Below are 16,127 nucleotides of genomic sequence, written 5' to 3'. Positions count from 1 at the left end.
GTGACTGAGTTAAATGTGAAAAAGCCTGTTTGTCCAATCCTATATTTTGTCATTGTAGTTTTCTTAAAGGTAACGTTAAAATATCATCTCATGTCATTCTCGTGAGCCCAATATCGTGTATCGTCTCGCAAGCTTAGTGTATCGTGGTGTGGAAGCAAAGTCTTAACAGCAACAATTCAGCCTTTTAAAAAGCACTGCACTTTTGAACTAGAAGCCATCTTCTGTAGTATCCAACCTGGCTCATTTCATGAGTAGGCGTAGGTATCGTTTACATACTATCCAAATCTGTTACCAGATCGGTCCTTGTGAAACGGGACCAATGACTAAACCGTGCATGGTACTTAACCGGTACTTAAAACGTACACATTTTGTCCAAAAATACAACTTCATTCTTGTTCATTTTTCCTTTTCTTCTGGACTGTTTGGCTTTTGCAGAGATGTACGCACTACTGAGTGCCATTCTTGTTTCTCGGTTTTTGGTGTCATATACAAGGGTGGAGCCTTCCACTCAATAATGTAGAAACATACTGTCATATGCTGTCACCCAGTTCATACAAGTTAACTAATGCGCTGACTGTGGCTTGATGTTCCAGAAGCATTTTGAGTGCTGGGAGGGAGAGGCGACAACGTTCTGGGCCGAGAGGGCGGACTGACAGGTGTGCGCTGCATATGTGGTCACATGATGCCTATAAGGCAGATTAGGGCCCAAACAGATGAAGCGCTGCTTAATGGCGGCTTTTATTAAGTTCACAAAACATGGAGGGAGGGGGTGAACATAGGGAAAGCAGGTGGCTGGGCCTGTGTGCTCACACACGAAGACAGATATTGTACGGTGGAGTCTGACAAGATTTATGGAGATTTGCTCCAAGACTCACTGCATGTCTCTTCCTGAATCCTGCGCTGATAGCTGCAAGGTGAGCTGCAGAAGCTCAGAAAGAACAACATACCAGTGATGAAATCACAATGTGCTCATGTGAAATTAAAGTGTAATCATACCAACTGTCATCACACAACACATATGGAAAGGAATTCATGATATTATCACAATACAGGAGAGTTCTACAGCATAGTGTTTTGATTTAAAAAAAAAAAACACCCCACAAATGCCAGTAATTAGTTAATCGCTGTGTGTTTTATGTTTAATGTTATATTTATCTGTGATGAGACATACTTTCATTCCTTGAGTTATGTAGTTTTACAGCACATATGGGATTAAGGATTATGGGTTTGATCAGTATTAGGGTGTGGGCTAGACTTGGGCTGGGGTAGTTTTAGGGTTTTTATTAGGGGCAGGGGCAGGAGTTACAGCAAGTGTTAGCACAAGGGTTAGGCATGGTTTTAGGGTTAGGGTGTTGACGAGTGTCGGGCTTTGGGCAAGAGTTAAGACTGGAGGTAGGATTAGGTTTAGGGCTAGGGATAGAACTGGGATGAGGATTTGGGCCAACATTAGTGTCCGGGTGAGTTGTGCGGTCAGGGTTACGGTTTAGAATTAGGGACAGAGACTGCCTCCAACAAAAGATGTTGATGTCTATTTGTTTAGCTAATGCGACCAACATTGCAAAAAGTAAAGTGTCTGACGGAACAAGCAGAGGGCTGTTTTGCATAAAGCGAATGACCTCTTCTCTTCGATCAGACACTGTCCAGTTGCAGTTTATCATATACACATCATGGTTGCCTCTTCAATTTCAGTAGCTCAGTTGTGGATCTAGCCTACAGACCCCCTTTCAAATTGTGTGCCCTTTGCAATAGTTGTTCATTTACCTATTTTTGCATGTATATGGACTTATTTTGAGAAGACCTCTGTCACACACTCAGAAAAGGGGGCCGTGTAAAAAAAAAAAAGCCACATGCCCATTGGTAGCAGCTGTTGCCGCTGAGGCTCCTTGGAGGAAATGGTGAATTGGACACACACTCATCCAATTTACCATTAACAAGACCTTATTGGATGCAGGGCCACGGGAGCGCATGTGGCTTTGCCTTATGTGGTCGTGTTTGGACCTGCTGCTGCTTTTCGTCAACGTGTGAGAGTTTGTGTGCTTGCTGAGTTTAGAGTTTGAGGCAAGGTGCTCTGCTTTGTTCAAATAAATCACTTCACGTCTTCCTGTGAGATCAAACATTTTTTAATGTAAACTTCAAGTGTATCAGAGTAGCTGAAATGAGAACAATGTCCTTGGCTGAGCACCTGTCACAAGTACAAATGTTCACTGAGAACAGGAGAACAACACATTTTTCTACAAAGGTATGTCAAGGTTGTTGATTTCTTTGTCAAAGAAGTCAAGTTTTTACTTTTATTCCAAAAGAAGAGTCATTATCTTATCAAGACGTACACATCTACCTCTGTATTATTTCAGAAGACTTAAATATGCCACATTACTTTTAAAGGGTTTGCCTTTCTTCTGTGAAATCTTTTTTTTTCTTTCAGCTAGAACTTAAAGATGACACCACCTTCTTCTCACAGTTTTTGTTGGAGCAGTCAGTTAGTAAAACTAGAAAAGTGGATAATGTCAAAAAAGTAGAAGTTGGCCTCACAGAGTACGGCTGTTGCCAGGATTGTGACGGTGTTTTGCTCAACACACAGTGGTGCACCTGTGAATACCGAACATGACACTGAGGCACTTTCATCACGAAGAGCTGCAGATGCTTGAGAGATTAGAAGATTAAAGCCACAATACAGTATGTTGAATTGTCATAACCCTAACCCTGTCAAAAACCCTGGATAAAGAACTTTATGTTGTTAGGGTAAAGCCTAGTTTACACTTGTATGCATTTTGTCCCCGCAGTGTTACCAAATTTTGTGTGCCAATTGCGTGCCGATGAGTAAACTGGCTGTAAACAGGTGTGCAGTACGTGAAAACTGTGTGGCTGCGTGTTTGTTTTTTGGAAATTTTCAAAATTTGTGGCACACATAATTTTCGTGAACGCAACCTGAACGCAGCGCAACTTACAGTATGTGCCAACGGTGCGAGCAGTGTGCATCAAAGTGTGTCTCATTCCCATGAATGGGTTAACTTTTCCACCACCTCTTGTAGCAAGTTGAGGGGAATTCCCAAGTGATTTCTGTAGGCTCTTGGATTTTCCTTGTGAATTTCTGTTAATAACTGATCATAATACCCAAAGTGATGTCTTCAAGACGGCAGTTCGCGCTCCCACACTGTCCGTGCCTTCTTTTTTCGAGTTTATGCCTTTTTCCTGCTCTTTCCGCATTCTCCTTCCACAGCTGCCTGCCTGTGGTGACAATGCATACCCATGCAAGAACAATTAATGTCATGCATACTATGTCGTACACTATGTAAACACGTGATGTAAACAATACTTACTATACTACTAATACTACAAATTGTGCAGGAGGGTGATATTTTTTGCCAATGTGCACCATTTTTGGTCACAAATTGCATGTCAAACTGTATTTTCTGCGCACTGAGTTGGATTATGGCACCTGCCAGTTTGTGTTTGTCAGTTTGTGTTTGTCAGTAGGTGGCCAATAATATAATGTTGCAGTAACATTTATTATACACCATGACTTTCTACATCCTGTGTAATGTCTTTAATGTAAGCGTGACTCATTATTCCTGTTAATTGGACAATAAAATACATAGAAATGTCATATGGGAGTCACTTGCAGTACCGTTCCTTCTTGAAGGGGCCAGGCGTGCGTGAGCTGGAAAGTGTTTGTCACTGACATATCTACTTAGGGAAAGCCAGCGTTTTGTTTGTTTATGTTGTTTTTGTTGTTGTTTTGACAGCAGCAGGACTAGCTAGCAGAGAGTCAACTGAATTCAAGATATTTGTATGCTCTGTTGAATGACTGAAAGAATGTGACTGCCAAGATGGAGCATTATATACCCATGCTCACCAGGACGTCTTCAGACTTTTACAACAAAGTATCAGAACGTTTCCTATAGAAGCAAAATATGCATGTACTGTACTTCATATCAAGATCCAATCAAAGGTAACAACACAAATGTGTTCCACTTAATAACAATTTAAATTAAATGGGACTAAAGCATTTGAAGACTGAAAGAATTTGAAAAGTTTTTTTTAAACAAAAGTGAATTATTCTCTTCTTTTTCTTGTTATCCTTTTCATGATCAACCTGTATTAACCTGTATTTAGGTGCTGTGTGTCATGGTCGGGTATTGCAATGAAGGCACCAGCATCCATCCATCCATTTTCTATACCGCTCCTCATTAGGGGATATGTTGGAACCTATCCCAGCTGACTTTGGGCGACGGGCGGAGTATACCCAATCGCATGGAGTCGCCAATTAACCTAACATGCATGTTTTGGGAGGAATGCAAAACATGCAAACTCCACACAGAAATGCCCGACAGAGATTCGAACCCAGGTTTTCCCGATTTCCAGACAGTGACTGTGTGGCCAACACCAACCACTAGACCTCCGTGCCAACAGGCACCAGCATTCAAACTATATTCGAACTGTATCTCACCTTCATGCTCGTAGCATGCAAGCCACACCCCATGGAACATTCACATGCAGGAAATGGTGACATGCGCTTATCTGAGACCATGTGTATGAGTATGTGCGTGCATGTACTTGTGCACGAGTTGTGAGTGAGAGACAGTTCTCTGTTCTCTGAAACCACTATTGGTAACATATGCTAGCCAGTGGTGGTGTTCTTGTATTTTGGGGGCAAGAAAAATGTAAATTGGAGCCAAGGAAGAATAGCACCTTTAACAAATATGTTCCAAGTAGATGATTGGCAATAAATGTAGTTTACAGAAGCAAATGCTATTGATGTACAAAGGTGGAAATTAGGAGGGTGAATATGCTGATGTTAATGTAAAATCAAAATTGAATACATTGATAGAGTACACAATTTACATTTGTAGTTACTAAATCGTTTTAACAACTGTTATCTGTGTAGTACATTCAATCACGTATTTTATTTCTTTATGTATACTTGAATTGCAAGAAGACTGCTTCTATAGGTTTTCAGGCTATAATTATATTTGTTAAAGAAAAAAAAGAAACCAGTGTACGAGTGTGATGTTATACAGGGGTAGGCGGCCTGTGCTATTGGGTAAACATGCAGTTGTCAACTTCCAAACACAAACAGAATCCAGTGGAAAGCTTAGCACCGAGGCCATTGAAGCAGCTGTCAGTGCTGTTACATAAATGTTTACTGAGAAACACCAAACATTGTTCTCTATTTGTTTGGCTTCTACCTCATGATTTGTCATCGTCATAAATTAGCTGTTCCTAAAATTAAAGCTGACTGTGCCAGCATGACAAACGGCTGGTAGCAGACAGACAGCAGCTAGAAAACAAGTGCATGACATAAAGACCACATGGCACCAACTGAACCTGACCTCATTGTCACAAGTCGGGTCCAAAAGCAGAGAAGTGGGAGAAAAAGAAATGATAGCAAATGCCAGAGAAATATTCCACTGAAAGTGCCACTGTGAACTGACTGACTGGCAACTGAAGCCTTGCTGACTGCTTTCCTGGCAAAATGAGAACTTCTTAAGTGCTAAGCTGTAAATTTGCTTAATTTGACATCAGTCTGAGGAGAATGGGATCATTTTCTTGCAGTGGAAAAAATAAATCTGACATAGAGGCTGCAAATAAGTTGGAGTGTTACTGCTGCGAAATGATGGCTGAAAGACACAGCGGACAGTGTTTGACGGAGCTGTAAAACCACTCCACTCTGGCACTGGGCTCATACTCTATGACTCACTGCAAATGTAAATGATGAAAATGAAACTTCCAACTAAGGACACTTGAGGTGGGTCAGGTTCTACACTTTAAACCCCAAACACTCACTGCTGCGATTAGTGTTATTTTAGACAGGAATTACCTTGTTATTTTGTCATCTCATTTACATAAAGGCTTGCCTACTGACTGCAAACACAACCATGTTTTTGTCCTTTTTCCTTTAGAAGAGAAAGAAATAAACAACGCAGGAAAAAAAATGGAAGAAATAATTTGATTTCAAGGGAAATTTATGTGCCGAACACACAGCTAAAATATAAAAAAACAATACACAGTGAAACCCCTATTAGTGATGTGTGATACCAGTGATTTGTTTCCAATCCAATAAAGTTGTGAGTAAAATTCAGGCTGGTATCGGTGATACTGATCTGATACCTCTACTTTGTACAAATTAACTTAAGGTGCCTGCTAAATTTATAAAAGTTGTGTATTTTATATCATAGCATAAAAAATGCATAATTAAATAAATTATTAATTTGAATAAATGAAGAATCTAATAAATAAACAAATTTATTTATAATACATTTAAGTTATTTATTTATTTTAAACCCTGAAGTATATGAGGTAGGGTGATGATTTACAATATAGCCAAGCTAATGTACAACAACAGAAAAAACAGAGGACTAAATCATATAAAAATGTGAAAATTGTATTTTCAACCAAAATAAAAGTAAAATAATAAAACCATTAAAATAAATGATTAATTATGAAGAACTACCATAACATATTTACACTAGTCACATTTGGCTGAGCGCCTACTTCACATGTACCGCCGATCACTGGTGGAAGTTAGTTACTAATGCTCCAAGTTAGTAGCGGAAATGAAAGTCAGGCGTATCGGTGACGATATATTGGAAGATAAAGTTAGGCGGGTGTCATTAATGATGGTACTTCATTAATAATGGTACCGTGGTGACCGTAACGCCGCTTCATAACACACCTCATACATAGAAGTGTTGACAATTTTGCAACATGGTCGCTATAATTAGGGAGTAGGATGACATGTTCAAAGTCAAAGAGAGCAGGTGTTTCTTGCGTCATGCATTTGGTGACGTATCCACCACGCAGGTGAGCGGGAGTGTTGCGCCACCTCCGACAGTATACAAGTATCGCCATGCAATGCTGGTCCGAAAGCTGCCAAGAAGGCAGAGCTTGGACACACTCCTCCGTCGCCTGGCAGCATGTTGCCTTCCTGGTGAAACATGGGTGTCCAAAGTGTGGCCCAAGGGCCATCTGTGAAAAGTGGCTCATTGCGGAAATAAAACAGCTAAAGTGAAAAAATAGAGCAAAAAGGCATAATGTAACTAGTAAAAGCTAAGATGTTCATACTAACTAAGGGCGTCACGAGAAACTCAGTCCACCAGATGAGACGACACCCGAGATTGGGTCTACAAGACAAGAAGAGATTTTAAAGGGATAGTTTGGATTTTTTTTACATGAAGTTGTCCCCATCAGCATGACGTCCCCATCAGCAGTGTAGTACATCAACAGTGACTTAGCCCGCCCACTTGGTCCCGTGAGTTCAGTTCTGGTCAGATTTAAGTAAGCCACTTAAGTAAAGCTTCTCAAAACAATATGCTTTCAAAATAGCATCACAGAAATGCCTCCTCAAAAAGCGGAAGAAGGTGCGGGCGATAAATGAAACAGGTAATTAAAAAAACATATGACTGGACAAACTATATAACGATAATTCACCCCCAAATTATTATACAGTAGAAACAATATTATTGTCAACATTATTTGAGACCAAATGAACCATTCAGGTTATGATAATACATCATAATAATATATTATAATCATAATTATATAGACACTATTGGTCAAAAGTTTTAGAACACCCCAATTTTTCCAGTTATTTATTGAAATTCAAGTCAGATGAATAGCGTGAAATGGTACAAAGGAAGGTGGTGAAGTGCCAGAGGATAAAAAAAAAGGTAAGGTTACCCAAAACTGAAAATAATATGTATTTCAGAATTATACAAAAAGGCCTGTTTTAGGGACCACAAAAAGCTGTTCTGCAGAAATGGAGGTTGATCAAGCCTTGGCAGTTGGTGCAACCAATTATGACAGGTGTTCCATGTTCTGGGGTACTTACTACCTTTTCTGTCTGCATAAATACAGTGTTGGGAACACACTGTGGTACTATACCCTCGCGAACATCAGTTGAACAGCATTGTACTGGAGAAAGTAATTTGTTGCTACAAAAATGGCAAGAAAAAAAGGGAATTAACAATGGAAGAGAGACAGACCATCTTAACACTTAAAAAGGTAGGTTTTTCCAGCGAAATTGGTGTATTACTGCTAGTGTGCTCCTGCCTGATTATTCAGCACTGTTTTCTGTTCTCCACCATAGTGTGTGATTTTCTCTGATTTTTGTGGCTTTGTGGCTTTTAGGGTCGCGGGTATGCTGGAGCCTATTCCAGCTGACTTTGGGCGACAAGCGGGGTACACCCTGGACTGGTCGCCAGCCAATGGCAGGGCACATATAGACAAACAACCATTCATACTCACATTCATACCTATGGACAATTTAGAGTCACCAATTAACCTAACATGCATGTTTTTGGAATGTGGGAGGAAACCGGAGTACGCACGCACGGGGAGAACATGCAAACTCCGCACAGAAAATGCCCAACAGATATTCGAACCCAGGTCTTCCCGATCTCCTGACTGTGACTGTGCAGCCAACATGCTAACCACTAGACCACCGTGCGGCCCGATATAGGATTCAATATTAATGGAATATTTTCATAGTTAGAGCATAGAGAACTTGTTTATGACTTTCTAAATATAGTTTTATACATTATTAGAGCCCTGTAGACATTAAATATCATGCCAACTGAAACCCCACATGAGCAAGCACTTGGCACTTGGATATATGGTAGATCAAGCCAGAAGTCTTTAGTCTTAGCGCAAGGAACATAGAGGAGTGTCTCTGATACATATCAGCGTATCAGGGGTCAGTTCTAACAATATGCTTAGCAAAGAGGTGAGTTTTGAGTTGACTTTTAAGTAGAGAGAGAGTGTCTGCCCCCTGGATTGAGTTGGGGAGATGGTTCCATAACAGAGGAGCCTGATAAATAAAGGCTCCACCTCCCATTCTACTTCTAAAAATTGTAGTAGTGGCAAGTAATTGTAAATTCTGGGAGCGCATTGTTCTACTGGATTGATAGGGTTCTAGAAGCGCTTTAAGATATGCTGGTGCCTGACCGTGTAGTGCTTTATATGCAAGAAGGAGAATTTGAACCTCAATAGTAAATTTTACAGCTAACCAGTGCAGTGAGGCGTGAGATATGATCTCTTTTTCTGGTTCCAGTTAAGACTCTTGCGGCAGTATTTTGGACTAAATGAAGGGTCTTTAAAGATTTCTTTGGGCAACCTATTAACAGAGAGTGACAATAATCCAACCTGGAGGTCACATCTGGTCGTGGCAGGAATTATCAGATTTTTCTTTATGTTTCGTAAATGGAAAAATGCTGTTCTTGACACTTGTCATATTTGGGAACGAAAGGAAAGGTCCTGATCAAAGATGACACCAGGGTTTCTGACTGTACTGTGGGGGATGCGTGCAAGACCATTTAGGGCAGTAATATCATTTGCAATCTTGTCTCTGAGGTGCTGGGAACCAAGGACTACGATTTCAGTCTTATCTGAGTTTAATAGTAAAAGGTTTTAGGTCATCCAGCTCTTTATGTCGTTAAGACACGCCTGGAGTTTGGACAGCTTGATAAGTACAGTTGACGTCATCGGCTAATCGGCATATTATTTGCATATGAGATTGTTACAGATATACTGTAGGAAAAAGCATAACCCCGTAGGAAAGACAGAAAAGTGAGTAAAAACACCTTCATTACGTTTGGAACTACAAATAAACCTGATTTTTGGTTTGTTCATTTAAAATTGTCCATCACTTCAACAAAATAAAATAATTTCAATATTTCATCTAGCCAGCGCCTCGCAAAGTCAAAACAGCATAATAATTACATCCGGACTCGCCTCCAGCCTCCACCTTTTATCTTACAGTGAGGACTACTTGTTATTCACACAACGTTCTTCCTTCCCACGTTCTGACACACTGACAGGTAAGTGACCGAGTCCAAAAGAGGCTTGAGTGTAATGAGTACTAATTTAATGAAGATTAAGAAACATTTGTGTTTTAGATCGTGCTCTGTAAAACAGGGCGAAATCCACCCTGGCGACATGGCGCAGTGTGCACCTGCTGCAGCTCAGTGAGAACAGAAACTACAGAACAATACAGTACATGCTTTCACTTTTAAGTCTCCAAATACCATAAAACTCTCCAATGATGGCAGAAATAGTTGCTACATTTGTTGCTAGTCGCTTTTGAAAAAATATGCCGCCATTAAAGTTTGAAATGTCGCCAGATTTTGCGACAAAGTCGCCAAGTTGGCAACACTGTGCTAGCTAGCAAGCTAACGAGCTAACAAGCTAGCAAGCTAGCCTCGAATTTATTTCTTCCAACCTTAAGAAAAAAAAACGTAACCACTTTCACACGGAATGGGACAACTTTTTTCACTTTATGATGTTGGACATGCCATGACTGTCTTCATGTCCTCATGCAGTTTTAAGGTAATGTAAAGTAAGGTAATGTCTCATCAATTTTGTGTCATTACTGCTGCCCAGTGACCAAAATACTACATGTCACTTGTATTTCAATGTTTTGACTAATAATAGACCATAGTCTACCATGAAACAGCAATAATTAATGATCAAATTAATTTCTGAAAAAACGCAATATAGCAAGGAAGGGATAATTGAACCGTGATATTGCGAGGGATGGCTGCCTCCCTCTCATTCATCATTTATATGCATTTAGAATTGTTTTATGCATTGTAAAACTTTTTTTGTGTTAATCATTTTTAGCTTAGTTAGCAACTTAGTTAGCAAGAACTACAGAGTCAACTACGGATGACATCATAGGCAATGGCGCTGACTGCCGGTTCCTAATAGGCTGCTAACAAGGATAAAAATACATTAAAAACTTAAAACGCTCAGTTAGTAGCCTTGTTTATTGGATTGAAATCCACAGTCGAGACATGAAATTAAGTTGGTGTAACGGCCTTACCAGCTTTGAATGATACATCATATTGGTTGTTGTCGTGCACTTTACTTCCTTGGGATCATTTTGAACCTTTTCAATAATTAGAGTTTTACATGCAGAAAACACTTCGAAATAATTATGAATGACAAATGAATTGGCTAAAATAACATTTAAAGAAAGTGAATGCAACTCACTTCAAGTTACATTTTTTGAAACCGAAAAAATATAAAAACACCACTGCCAGCTGTGCATATGTGACCAATGGGGGTTAAAAGAACAGATTGTACAAAAATGTCTCTATTTATCACAATTAACTAAACTGTTTAAAATAAATTTTGGTTCGACATGAATAAAATAATTGGCATTCAGAACCGTTGGACAAATTCACATACATGTCCGTAGCACAGACACAAAAGCAATCTCAGAGAGGTGATCAACAATTTACATTCATGTTGTTGTTACAACTATTGGTAGCTAAACATAGCCAAAAAAACTGGACACCTTTCACCTTCAGTAACACTAATGGCATTCTAACGTTTGAAATAGTAATTGATTAGAATACCCATTACTGGAAAACACTGTTATTCTCAACACTGTTTATTTCTCAAAGTACTGTATTTCCTACTCCAGTAAGTTCTAATGTGTTGTATGTTCAAAATCAACTTTCTTACTCTTGAAATATTTCTAAAAGACCCCATAGCCTCCCTGTCACCTTTTGTATGCCATACAGTCTTTAAAGCCTGGTTTCAGAAGCACAGCTGTGACCTTCATAAAACACAGCAGGGCAACAGGTGGGAATCATGTGTGTGCTAATCTTCCACATTATGGTTGTTGATAACAGACACTGCCCAGGCTGCTCAGTTAAAACTCTGTCATTTAATACGGAATACATCAGCAATGTGATATTTGTAGCATGGAAGAAGCAAAAGGTTGGGAAGATTCTGTTGGGACTAATTTTAGAAAAAGTCCATCATTCACTGCAGGGTTCTGTTACCAGAGGAATTCTGTCAGTACCGCAGACCCTCCTAAACAAGACATTGGGCGGACCACCATGGGATTTTGGGATTATTAATTTTTTCTTTTTTTTTTCTTGCACTGACGCTCCTCATCTCCAAAGGAATGAAAATGTGGATTGTATTTCGCTGTGACAACATGCCAATTTTGGCGGACAAGGTCGTCTACAGTACGACCTCCCTCTTTTTTGCAGACCGTCCCACTTCACGTGGGCTCTTGTGGTTTAGGGTATAAATAGTGTGAGAGCGACAAATGACAAAAAAGTGACTCGACAGCTGTCATGAACTCATACAGGGTTTTTGCTACATGTAATTGATGGTGGCGCAGCGCCACAAAAAATTAAAAGCTGCCATACTTTAAATATGAGGTAGTTTTTTATTTTAACAATGTTAAATAATATATTGTATGAATGGATATATATGCTATATAGATACATACAATGGTTATCACTTATGCACATATTGAAAACAATTAAAAATATCATGAAAATGTTTCACTATGCTTTGCTTTGATAAACATGCATCGAAATTACCTGTCCGCCATGTTGGCGCATGTGTGACCGGATAGACATTCACTTAGTTTCTTATTATCGAGAGAATGAAAAATAGTCAGTGAAATGTGTAGTCAATTGACGACGGCTTGTCACAGGCTAATCTTATTTATGCCAATGTGTGTGATCGCTCACGTTTCAATCTCACAACACTTTCTGGGACCTTTGTTTACACATTTTGCCTGGCTCTCACCGCCTCTCTGGCAGCAGCTAACTAGCTCGTTTTGTCCCAACAAGAGAGAGGCTATTACTGGAGACATTGAGTCCGAGTGGGCCATGTTCCGTGCCTCCATTGTCGAGGCGGCAGGATGGAGCTGTGGCTGTAAGGTGGTCGGTGCCTGTCATAACAGTAATCCCAGGACCCGTTGATGGACACCAGTGGTGAGGGATACCGTCAAAGCAGAAGGAGTCCTATCGGGCCCTTTTGGCTCATGGGACTACGGAGGCAGCTGACAGGTAGCTGCAGGCCAAACAATCTGCGGTCTTGGAAGTCGCTGAGGCAAAAACTCGGACATGGGAGGAGTTCGGAGAAGTCATGGAAAATGACTTCCGGACTGCTTTGAAGAGATTCTGGACCACCAGCCACTGTTTCAGGAGGGGAAGCACTGCACAGCCAACACCTTCAAGACCTCGACTCGAGATGTGGAAAAGTAGAACGAATACTTCAAAGACCTCCTCAATCCCACCGACACGTCTTCCAATGAGAAAGCAGTGGCTGCGGACTCCCCCGTGGGCTCTCCTATCTCTGGAGCTGAGGTTGTTGCGGTAGTCAAAAAACAGTGGCAGGGCCTTAGGGGGCCGCCCGGAGTTCATTAAGGCCCTTGATGCTGTTCGGGTTTCTTGGATTACACGACTCTGCAGCATTGCGTGGAACATCGGGTGGTCCCTCTGGTTTGGCAGACTGGGGTGGTGGTCCAGGGGACCGGAGGGTGTGTTCTAACTATCGTGGGATCACACTTCTCAGCATTCCTGGTAAGGTCTATTCAGGGGTTCTGGAGAGAAGGGAACCGCCTGATAGTTGAATCTCGGATTCAGCAGATTCAGAAGGAGCAGTTTTATTTTCGTCCTGGTCGTGGAACTGTGAACCGGCTCTACAGTTCTGACAGGGTCCTTGAGGGTGCATGGGAGTTTGCCCAACCAGTCTACATATGTTTTGTGGAATTGGAGAAGGCATTTGACTGTGTTTTTCGAGGAATTCTGTGGGGAGTACTCCGGGAATATGGGGTACTGGACCACCTAATTCAGCTGGTTTGTTCCCTGTATGACCGTGTGAGAGTTTGGTTTGCATTGCCGGCAATAGGTCCGACCCATTTCCCATGAGGATTGGACTCGGTCAGGGCTGCCCTTTGTCACCGATTCTGTTCATTAGCTTAGAAACTGTTGTACTGGCTATAAAAATAATAATTAAGTAACTCCTGACCGTGCCTCGTCCTGGCGCTGTTGGGCTGTAGCGTTTTTGGATCCTTGTTAAAACATATTGTGCCTGTCGTCGTCCTCTTACTCGTCCTACTCCTTGAACCGAAGATTAATTTAACCGGTTATCTTCTTCTTTTTTGTCTTCTATTGTTTATTGGCAGGTAACAAGCAGCTCGCACAGTCAGCTAGTTTGCTAGCAACAATTGACCACAACAGGAAACAGCACGAAAGAGATTGATAGACAATAGTCTACAGCCAATCAGGAAGCAGAACACAATGGGAGGGTTCTCCCATGCCCACAAGGACTGTTCTGGCGCTATATATGCTCCTAATATGTTCCTAATAGGCTCGTACAGGCGCAACACACGGACGAGGCTCTTCAACTCTCACATGAGTATACAACACCATCTACTGGTAGCAGTAGTAAATACAATAACAGACACATACAACAGAGCACCAATAGATATCGGCTCTAATACACCACAAGGACACAGAACCCAATGTGCGTTCAAAAATATGTAAAATTTCCACAAAATCCTCAAAACAGCAAATCCACGAAAGGTGAACCGTGATGTAGTGAGGGAACACTGTACATGTATAATCTAGGTTCTAACATTATTTCTAAAGGTATGATATTGTTATTATATTATTAAATCCAAGTATAATAACAGTAATAATATAATACACTATAATATATATAATATAATTGTAATATTACACAATTTATATGACTTATCATGAACCAATATTAAAATAAAATAGCCATATGGTTAATACATACTATAATATAGATTAATATACAATACATTATCTTAGACTGACATAGTTATAAATTATGACCCCTTCTATTATAATATCTAATAGTACTTGAAACACCAAGTAACATTTGGATACCTCTTCAAACAAACAAAACAAACAAAAATATTCCAATTTTGTTAGTTGTGTTATTTTCAACAAAAAAATATATTACTGAACAATTAATTTAACATGAATTGGTATTACTCTAAAACAGGCATTAAATTAAATTTATTTGTGTCATATAGTACAAAATGTTGTACTTTTGTACCAATAGTCACATAGTACTACAGTATTGGACTAAATATGTCAGGTAACAAAAGGAGGCTCAACATTTTAGACTCTTTAGACTCTCACTCTCACATTTTAGTGCTCTCAGCAACTTTACCATTAAATTAACAGTTGTGCTATGTTCTCGGTTCATGTTCTGCTGGTTGTTGAAAGAAGTTAAATAAGTTAATAAATAAATAAGTCATAAAAATTGTTATTTGTCATAATAAAAAAAAAAAAATTGCAGACACAGCAGCGGTCAGACACAGCGGTGGTAGTCCTCCCTCCCATGCAGCCCACCACCACAGCTTCAAAAAATCCTAGGGGAAACCCTGCGGGAAAATTGAAGTTAATTACTGTCATCTTAAAAGTTATACAAATAAATAGAAATACTTTGGGTTCAAACATTCTTCAGAATGGCACACTCTGCCAATACAATACTAGCTGCTTAAAGTGCTTTTTCTGATAAATAAACTCCAACTGACTGACAGCTCAATGTGCTCTGCAACAACCACAACCACTGAGGGCGTTTAGCCGAATCATCACATTTGGTACGCACATTAGAGGACTGACGGGTACATGTCTGTAATTTTTTTTAGAGAAGATTTTTTGAAAAACATGGCCGCCATCAAGCAAACATTTGTCTGATGATCATAACTTTGAATCTCTGCATTACATGAACGCTAGCATTTAGTTGCATTTTCAGCACAACCCACAGGGGGCGCCACAAATCTCCAATATTTCAGATCCAGTAAGTGTTGGTCAAGATTGAAGTCAGTAGACCAAAGGTACAAAGGAGTATTAGGGCCACACAGAAAAGACAGAGTCCTAATTTTACTTCCCATGCGCCAAATCTCCATTAGTCTACTTCAGATGTTCATCAGTCATGAGTCTAATATGCACAAACACACCTGTTGCCCCTGCACCGCCTGCAGCTGCAGTGTCTCTGCTGGCTGACAGGCCAAAACTGAGATAATCCAATCTCCTCACACCAGCATCAATGCTTCACATGCAGCCTTTGTATCATTCATGCTTTGTTTCTTCTCACCATCACCCCAGTATGATGGATCATGACTCTACCTGTGCGCTCATTTTTCCTGCCCATTAGGCAGCTAAAGCTTACGGTGTCAATCCTTGTCTGTTATCACATGACAGTCCGCAAGCTCTACATTTGGATGTGAAAAAGTGCCAGGGTAAAAATCAAGTGACACAGGCTCGACAGAGGCTTTAGTGTTTATATAGCGAGTGATGACAAAGTGCTTATACGACATTGCAGTATTTACTGGG

The sequence above is a fragment of the Dunckerocampus dactyliophorus genome, chromosome 1 (assembly GCF_027744805.1).
Source record: "Dunckerocampus dactyliophorus isolate RoL2022-P2 chromosome 1, RoL_Ddac_1.1, whole genome shotgun sequence".
Classification (NCBI taxonomy): Eukaryota; Metazoa; Chordata; class Actinopteri; order Syngnathiformes; family Syngnathidae; genus Dunckerocampus; species Dunckerocampus dactyliophorus.
The sequence above is the reverse complement of the archived record's forward strand: the minus strand, read 5'-3'. Positions refer to the sequence as shown.